Genomic DNA, 10331 nt, shown 5'->3' with positions numbered 1-10331 from the left:
ACAACCCTCTAGGGTGGGGATGTCTTCGCCGATGCTTGCTCTCGCTACCGCGGTTCAGGGGTGTGCCCGGTTCACAGGTAGCCTCTGGTCTGTTTTCTCGGCTGGTGTGGCAACAGCGTGGGACTTCAGTCCATCGATACTCTGGGAGTGGTGTTTGATGCATGTGCTGATGGCTGGCGTGATGGCGGTTGCCAGCCATGGGGTGACTCAGGATGATAGGTGATGGAGACTTGTTGGGAGAGTTGGATGTCAGGAGGGACTTGGCAGCCCTGTGCCTCCGCCTGGCTGACGTTGTGTTTCAGTGGTGGCGTGACAGGTAGTGTGGATGCTCTCTTGCCTGGCTTGGGGCCACTGCCGACTCCGTCTTGGGGCGGTGTGAGGAAAGACCCTTGGTGCTTATCTTCACCCATGGCATCTGTAGTCAGGAGAAGGGATGCTGTTTGACTTAGACTGCTGACACTCTGGGGTGGACGGTCACCAGGGGAAACGTTGGGATGATACACGGTTTGCGCTTGCTGTGGCTTATGTTTGGTTCGCCCGTGAGGCTGTATCCAGGCTGTATCCAGGGATGCCGGTTGACGCTCACCTGGGGAAGCGTTGGGATGATACACGGTTTGCGCTTGCTGCGGCTTATGTTCGGTTCTCCCGTGAGGCTGTATCCAAGGACGCCGATTGACGCTCACCTGGGGAAGCGTTGGGATGAGACTCGGTTTGCGCTTGCTGCGGCTTATTCTTGGTTCTCCCTTGAGGCTGTATCCAGGGACGCCGATTGACGCTCACCTGGGGAAGCGTTGGGATGAGACTCGGTTTGCGCTTGCTGCGGCTTACTCTTGGTTCTCCCTTGGTGCTGTCTCCAGGGCCGTTGGTCCGCCTTGGTGGCCGTCTGGTGTGTTAGGGTGTGCTCTTGGCTTGCTGTAAGAGTCCTCGTCTTCTCCCTTTGTCGGTCTGTTCGGCCCACCTGTGTTCATCTGGTTTCGGGGTGACAGGGCTGTCACTCTCTTCTTTCTTCAAGGGCGTTGCGTCTGGACCTTGAGGCGGCGCCGGCTTCTGCCTTCGTTTAGGCGTGCTTGTCCAGACTGATCAATTGGTGTGACGTGCTCCTTGCTTGTTGGGCACATGACGTCCGGGCACGTGTCGCTGGTTTTCGGAGCGCCTGCCGCTGTGGCGGCCTGCCACATGGAGTGTGCGACTCCTCTCTTGCCTGTCGTGGGCCACTGCCGACTCCGTCTTGAGGCAGTGCGAGGGAGGACACTCTGGTGCCGATTACGATCCGGTAAAAACCGGGTACAAACCATCGGATGGAGCATATTCTCCATCCGACGCGTAGCCGGTCGAAAAAACATACAAACATGGAATTACGATTCGCACGGAAATACCATTTCCGTACGAATCGTACAAAAGCCCGACCGACGAAAACAAACATACAAATGTGATCCGGGAAAGCGCCGACGTGACGTCGGGACGCATGCAGCCTGCCATTCACGAACCAGGAATCACGATTCGCACCGACGTCATCCCGCACGGTGAATATTTTCCGGCAGCCAAAAACTGCAGGGAAATCAGGACGACGCGTACCTGCACGCGACGGACAGACATGGACCCGAACCTACGTGTCATCCCGGCCCTCATAGCAGTCGACCTCCTCTAGAGGTTACAACGCAGACGCCGCAGAAGGTCAGAACAACAAAGGGAGGGGGGAAAGGGGGGGCAGGACCAGGGGCAGGCCACCAAACCCCCACCAAAGTCACCCAGCACACATGCCCTGGACATACCTGACCCCCAGGCCCTGGTCACTACGAGGGGGTGGGGGCGTGTCCAGCAAAGCCAGCGTCCGCCACAACGGAAGTGCTTGACGACGCGAACCGGCAACACAACAATACAGGTACGTCCCGTACCCACGCCTTAAGAGCATGGGTACGAGTCGTACCACGCCCACACCTACGTCATCCTAACAATGGTGGCACGGCTGTACCCACGTGGCAAAGGCCTGGGTACGGGCCGCACAAGCATCACATAGTGTGGGGACCGATATGTACGGACCGTACCCCCACCCCCGCATGCATGGAGCGTACCCCCACCCCAACAGTGTAAGTACGACCCGTACCCTCACCCGCGTACGTATGGAGCGTACCCCCCACCCCAACAGTGTAAGTACGACCCGTACCCTCACCCGCGTACGTATGGAGCGTACCCCCACGCCAACAGTGTAAGTACGACCCCTACCCTCACCCGCGTACGTATGGAGCGTACCCCCCACCCCAACAGTGTAAGTACGACCCCTACCCTCACCCGCGTACGTATGGAGCGTACCCCCCACCCCAACAGTGTAAGTACGACCCGTACCCTCATCCGCGTACGTATGGAGCGTACTCCCACCCCAACAGTGTAAGTACGACCCGTACCCTCACCCGCGTACGTATGGAGCGTACCCCCCACCCCAACAGTGTAAGTACGACCCCTACCCACACCCGCGTACGTATGGAGCGTACTCCCAACCCCAACAGTGTAAGTACGACCCCTACCCTCACCCGCGTATGCATGGAGCGTACCCCCAACCGTGTAAGTACGACCCCTACCCTCACCCGTGTACGTATGGAGCGTACCCCTACCCCAACAGTGTATGTACGGACCGTACCCCCACCCCAACCGTGTATGTACGACCCGTACCCTCACACGCGTACGTATGGAGCGTACCCCCAACCCCAACAGTGTAAGTACGACCCGTACCCTCACCCGTATACGTATGGAGCGTACCCCCACCCCAACAGTGTATGTACGGACCCTACCCCCACCCCAACCGTGTATGTACGACCCGTACCCTCACCCACGTATGTATGGAGCGTACCCCCACCCCAGCAGTGTATGTACGACCCGTACCCTCACCCGCGTATGCATGGAGCGTACCCCCACCCCAACCGTGTATGTACGGACCGTACCCTCACCCGCGTACATATGGAGTTTACCCCCACCCCAACCGTGTATGCACGACCCGTACCCTCACCCGCGTATGCATGGAGCGTACCCCCACCCCAACCGTGTATGAACGGACCGTACCCCCACCCCAACCGTGTATGTACGACCCGTACCCTCACACGCGTACGTATGGAGCGTACCCCCAACCCCAACAGTGTAAGTACGACCCGTACCCTCACCCGCGTACGTATGGAGCGTACCCCCACCCCAACAGTGTATGTACGGACCGTACCCCCACCTCGTATGCATGGAGCGAACCCACACCCGTGTATGTTCTAAGCGTACATATCCTGAAATAGGAGTGGTGTGTGCAGAGTCTTCCCAGCAGTGCCTAGACGCAGGAGGGGTGTGTGCAGAGTCCTCCCAGCAGTGCCCAGATGCAGGAGGGGTGTGTGCAGAGTCCTCCCAGCAGTGCCCAGACATAGGAGGGGTGGGTGCCTAACACTCACAGCAGTGCCCCTGCAAAGAAAAGGGTGGATTACCCACAGATCCAACGCCCACAAATGTCAGTCAGGTGCACAAAGATACTGCAGTACATGTACCACATGTGTGCGAGGCTGGAAGTATACATATGCATGGCGCCTAAAAGAATACATGTACACATGAAGTCATGGCAACAGTCTACATACACAAGTACAGTGACCACCAAGGACACCACGAATGATGCAGGTGGAGACATCGCTCAGCATGCATGGCCCAAGTCTAACGAGTCCGTCACACACCCAGCCAATGTAGACACAGCTCAGCACCACATATTGGAAATACCCTGCAGGGAAGAAGTCAGGTTACACAGAGGAAGGAACACACCTTGGGACGATGTCACCATGCAGTAATTGCTTTCATGAATAAAGTTATGTAGCCAACAGCTTGTGATGGCACACAGATACCAGGATCCACCCTATGACCAGCACAAGACGACAATTCCCACACACCCAACACATAATCACCACCCAAAATAATGGGGCAGGTCGACCAACAGCAATACCAGACAGACAGTAGTGTACTAAGGAAAAATAAATTGCTTTAATCAGCATCCAAAAATATGTTTGTACAATGCCCATAGGGCAATCCAAAGTTCCAATCCAGGTTGGGGACACAGTGGGACGCGTGTCCCCTAGCTTGCCTGCACAGTCAGACTCCTTCGTCTTCCAGAGCGGGGAGGGCATCATGTGGGGGGGGGAAGGACCAGGCACCGCAGGGACATGAGGGCGAAGGGTAGGCATCGTGGGTGCAAGGATGGAGGACTCCACCACAGGGGGTGGGGCAGGGCCAAAGGCGGAGGCCAGGATGTCGCTGCACACCTTAGTGTGTACGGTCCGTACCACTATGAGTACGCATACGCGAGAACACCCATAGTGATAGTGAGCGTACAAGCGTGTGTACGGTCCGTACCACTATGAGTACGCATACGCGAGGACACCCATAGTGAAAGTGAGCGTACAGGCGTGTGTACGGTCCGTACCACTATGAGTACGCATACGCGAGAACACCGATAGTGAAAGTGAGCGTACGCACGCGTGTACGGTCCGTATCACTATGGGTGTTCTCGCGTATGCGTACTCATAGTGGTACGGACCGTACACACGCCTGTACGCTTACTTTCACTATGGGTGTTCTCGCGTATGCGTACTCATAGTGGTATGGACCGTACACGCGTGCGTACGCTCACTTTCACTATGGGTGTTCTCGCGTATGCGTACTCATAGTGGTACGGACCGTACACACACCTGTACGCTCACTTTCAGTATGGGTGTTCTCGCGTATGCGTACTCAAAGTGGTACGAACCGTACACACGCCTGTACGCTCACTTTCACTATGGGTGTTCTGGCGTATGCGTACTCATAGTGGTACGGACCGTACACACGTGCGTACGCTCACTTTCACTATGGGTGTTCTCGCGTATGCGTACTCCTAGTGGTACGGACCGTACACACGCCTGTACACTCACTTTCACTATGGGTGTTCTCGCGTATGCGTACTCATAGTGGTACGGACCGTGCACGCGTGCGTACGCTCACTTTCACTATGGGTGTTCTCGCGTATGCGTACTCATAGTGGTACGGACCGTACACACGCTTGTACGCTCACTATCACTATGGGTGTTCTCGCGTATGCGTACTCATAGTGATACGGACCGTACACGCGTGCGTACGCTCACTTTCACTATGGGTGTCTTCGCGTATGTGTTCCCATAGTGATACGGACCGTACACGCGTGCATACGCTCACTATCACTATGGGTACACATACGGCAGCACTCCCATAGTGATAGGGAACGTAGACAGGCCCTCTGAGCGAAAGTACGGTGCCTTTCACACATCACAGTGGTGACAGGCAGCACACAGGAAGGAATAGGGCTGACATACTTGTCCATGGATGGACATCAAGGCATTGTCTGGGCAGTACTACATGTGTGGGGCACAGGTGTGAAAGGCTGTGATGTGGCACATTACTCCTGAGTCGAGAAGGCACCAGATGTATGATGAGATGTGTACAGATGTCATGTGTGACGGTGCAATGTGTGCCAGGCATGCCCTTGACTCTTTTGACATGTGTGCATGTCGTACTGCACACTTGGGATGAGCGTCACTGGCATGGCACAGTCAACAACACACGCAAGTGTCCCCTGATGCCCGCTACAGGGGTTACCACACCAGTCATGTCACTACCCACGGTGCACGATGTGACTGTGTCATGTATGTGTGGGGGGTTCCCATTAGCTTGATGTTGGAGCTCCCTCAAAAGCATCAGCTGTTGCAGCAACCAACATGTGTCTGTGTGTAGATGGACATGGCACACTGTTCCGCACACCAGGCCACATGTGGTATCGGATGTGAGGTGCGTATGTATGCATGGGACACGGAGTAGCGTAACAAGGACATGTCTGCATCCTCTCTATGAATGTGTGGTGAGTCATTACATGTACACCTTCATGGCAAGGTGTGTGGGCTGTCCTAGTGTAATGTCATGTGACCTGTGGCTCTAGTGTTCCGCTACCAGTCTCTGCCTTCGACATCCTACTTCTGCTGATGTGTTGATGTATGTCACTCCTGTGTTGCGTCTGGCTGTTCACTTACACTGGGACACAGCTAATCCCATGCCATGGCATGTGGAGGTTCACAATCTCCGTGTGTAGCTGGGTCTTGGTAGGAGTGTCACCTGGCAGCCATACGTGTCCAGGGCATGTGGCACATACCTGACTCCGTATGTCGCATATGTGTATTGACAGATTAACATGTGCTCAGCACCAAAAAATTGTTGTTGTAGTGCACTCACTCTTCCTTGTCACTTCCAAATTACTGCAGAGCGCCGCCTCTTCCCCGAGCAATTCCGGACTTGGCTGACATGCGGGAGAATGACTGTATCCGGTGCTACCGCTTCCCCCAACCGTTGATTGTGGAGTTGACGGCGAGGCTGGCACCACACCTGCAACCGCTGCACAGGTATCCTACGGCACTGACACCCAAGCTGAAGGTAATGGCAGCCCTACATTTTCTTGCCACGGGTACCTTTCAAAATACCATAGCTCATGTTGGTGGCATGTCCCAGAGCATGTTCTGCCATGTGCTGCATGATTTCTTAGAGGGCATGTTGCTTCACCTGGATGAGTTCATCCATTTCCCAACCCCTGAAATGTTGACTGGTGTCAAGCGTGGATTCTATGCCCTGGGAGGGATGCCCCATGTCATTGGGTCCATAGATGGGACACATGTGGCTTTGGTACCACCACAGGCACACAAGGTAGCGTACAGGAATCGCAAGCACTACCACTCCATCAATGCCCTTGTGGTGTGTCTGTCCAACATGGTGATTTCACATGTCTGTGCTCGTTTTCCAGGATCAGCACACGATGCCTACATCATGAGGCGTAGCAGGGTGCCTGAAATGATGACGCAGCTGCGCAACGAACGAGCATGTGTTGTTGGTGGGTACACTGTCTGTCCTGTATTTTGCGTAGACTTCCAGCACGACCGCTTCTCCTGTCCTACTTATGTCCATGTGCTTTCCATGTAGGGGACGCTGGCTATCCCAACATGCCATGGCTGATCACACCTCTCCGCAACCCCATCACGCCGGCCCAGCTCCGCTACAACACCGCCCATGGCCGGACAAGGCGAATGATAGAGAGGACATTTGGCCTCCTGAAGAGCCGATTCAGATGCCTCCACAAGACCGGTACAAAAGGGGGTGGTGATGGACGGAGCATCAGAACCAATCAAACACTCACACCCAGTCAACAGATCTGGGTTTGATCCATCACCGTTCTTTAGCCCACTCTGCCACCCCAGTTCAGACATGGCCATATGCAAATCAGTCTGACCCTGTGCCTCATGGGAACAGTCCAGCCCGAACTGCCAAGCCATGCCTTCCCTGGACCGGAAACAAGCTTCCTAGGACCGGTTTCTGGCATTTCAGCCGTCTTCAGCCAGGCTTGCTTGAATCCAGTGGCAAAGTGAGCAAGGGACTCACGTCTGAGCATACCCTGCCAACTTATGGCGGACAAAGCGGTACAAAAGGGGGTGGTGATGGACGGAGCATCAGAACCAATCAAACACTCACACCCAGTCAACAGATCTGGGTTTGATCCATCACCGTTCTTTAGCCCACTCTGCCACCCCAGTTCAGACATGGCCATATGCAAATCAGTCTGACCCTGTGCCTCATGGGAACAGTCCAGCCCGAACTGCCAAGCCATGCCTTCCCTGGACCGGAAACAAGCTTCCTAGGACCTGTTTCTGGCATTTCGGCCGTCTTCAGCCAGGCTTGCTTGAATCCAGTGGCAAAGTGAGCAAGGGACTCAACGTCTGAGCATACCCTGCCAACTTATGGCGAACACAGCGGTACAAAAAGGGGGTGGTGATGGACGGAGCATCAGAACCAATCAAACACTCACACCCAGTCAACAGACCTGGGTTTGATCCCTCACCATTCTTTAGCCCACTGCCACACCAGCCCTACATTTTCTGGCCACGGGTACCTTTCAAAATACCATAGCTCATGTTGGTGGCATGTCCCAGAGCATGTTCTGCCGTGTGCTGCATGATTTCTTAGAGGCCATGTTGCTTCACCTGGATGAGTTCATCCATTTCCCAAACCCTGAAATGTTGACTGGGGTCAAGCGTGGATTCTATGCCCTGGGAGGGATGCCCCATGTCATTGGGTCCATAGATGGGACACATGTGGCTTTGGTACCACCACAGGCACAGGAGGTAGCGTACAGGAATCGCAAGCACTACCACTCCATCAATGCCCTTGTGGTGTGTCTGTCCAACATGGTGATTTCACATGTCTGTGCTCGTTTTCCAGGATCAGCACACGATGCCTACATCATGAGGCGTAGCAGGGTGCCTGAAATGATGACGCAGCTGCGCAACGAACGAGCATGTGTTGTTGGTGGGTACACTCTGTCTGTCCTGTATTTTGCGAAGACTTCCAGCACGACCGCTTCTCCTGTCCTACTTATGTCCATGTGCTTTCCATGTAGGGGGCTGGCTATCCCAACATGCCATGGCTGATCACACCTCTCCGCAACCCCATCACGCCGGCCCAGCTCCGCTACAACACCGCCCATGGCCGGACAAGGCGAGTGATAGAGAGGACATTTGGCCTCCTGAAGAGCCGATTCCGATGCCTCCACAAGACCGGCGGCGCCCTCCCATATGCCCCGGCGAAGGTCTGCAAAATCTTCATGGTCTGCTGCATGCTGCACAACATGGCAGTTGAGAAAGCTGTGCCACTCATCCTGGATCAAGATGATCAGGACCATCCACCAGTGGAGGACCAAGGTCTTGGCAATGGGGCTAGTGATGTGGAGGATGTGGTTCCGCAAGAGGACATCTGGACTCGGCTCATACGCGACTTCTTTGCTTAGTGGTGAGTACCAGTGTCTGTGTGTGCACGCATTGGTCCCCGTGTGGCATGTGTTGCGATGTGTGTGTCCATCTGCATGTATGGCACGTGAGTCAGAGGTGTGTGTGGATGTGTCACTGGAGTGATGGTGCCAGTGATGAGTGTATTTCCCCTGTCATAATTGTGACCTAGCATGTTGTCATCCTTACATGTGTCGAGTACATGCACATGCAAGTGGCTGTGCTTTTTGTGGCTGACTTCTTGTGTGTCTCTCATCCCCAGGTACTTGCGCATGCCGTCTGCTGGTTGCATTGTTGTGGCACTGCTATTCCTCATGGACACGTCATTGTGTGCTGACTCAGCGTTACACGCACGGACACGTTTGGAAGTCTCCTTAGGGTAAGGGATGCATCAGGGGTGTATTGGGTGTGGCAGTTGTTTACGATGTATGCACACTGCCCCTGTCAATGTTTGGTTCCTCTGCAGACATGTCGCATCACCATGGGACACATGACATGCAGCTGTGTACACCTGAATAGATGGTCAGACTTGTTGACAGTCATCAGTGATGGGATTGTGGATTGTGATGATGGCATCAATGTGTGTTACACTGCCCTCGGACACATACGGTTTGCATTGGCTTGACATGGTGTGGGACTTCCACATCAGCGGATCAATGGTGTATGGCAGTCTCTCCGTGAGCAGCAGGGGGTGATTATCTGTTAGCCGACACTTGTGTGCCAGTTCCATGGCTATCACGCATTTGTGCTGCAGAAGGGGGGTTCCAGTGTTGGACCCACATGTTACTCCACATGACCCGTTCATGTGTATGCCAAGTTGCCTCTGCAATCCCGAATACATGACTAATAAAGGTGTCCCTATGCCTCCAAGGTGCCTCTTCTCAGTCAATGCTGGTGTGTTGCCACGGTGCATCCGGCATGTCTGGCATGATTTTCCGTGATAGTGGCTATGTGTCTATGTGTAGAGTAGCAAGATGCAAGCTGTTTGTGTGGGATTAGACTGTGTATTGTACATGATGTCCATGACTGTGTGGGTATTGTGACATGTGCCATCCCCATGCATCCAACGTTGGCCAGGCCACCATTCTCTGCATCCACCTGACTCAAGCTTGCAGGACATGGTTCTGCCACCTGTCCACACATACCTGGGTGCCCCACAGGACACTCCACATGATCCCTGACCTCTGCGCATGGCTGTTGCTGTACTCAAAATGTCTGTCGGCACGGTTGTGCGACCACCCCCTCAGCTGGTTGGGCCCATCAAGGGTGTGTATGGTGCTCCATGTCTGTCTTGCCTAATATAATGTGACCCATGTGTGTCCTGTGCCAGACTCAGGCCCCAGGGTGTGGATGGTTGAAGTCAAATGAGAACTCAGGCATGGTTAGACTTTACAAGACACATGTAAGGTAATAATGCAAAATGTAGGCATCTTCTCTTTATGGTGTAACTTTTTATTTTGGTTGGTGTACGGGGGGGGGTATGACATG

Source organism: Triturus cristatus, chromosome 2_2 (assembly GCF_964204655.1).
Source record: "Triturus cristatus chromosome 2_2, aTriCri1.1, whole genome shotgun sequence".
NCBI lineage: Eukaryota > Metazoa > Chordata > Amphibia > Caudata > Salamandridae > Triturus > Triturus cristatus.
The sequence above is the reverse complement of the archived record's forward strand: the minus strand, read 5'-3'. Positions refer to the sequence as shown.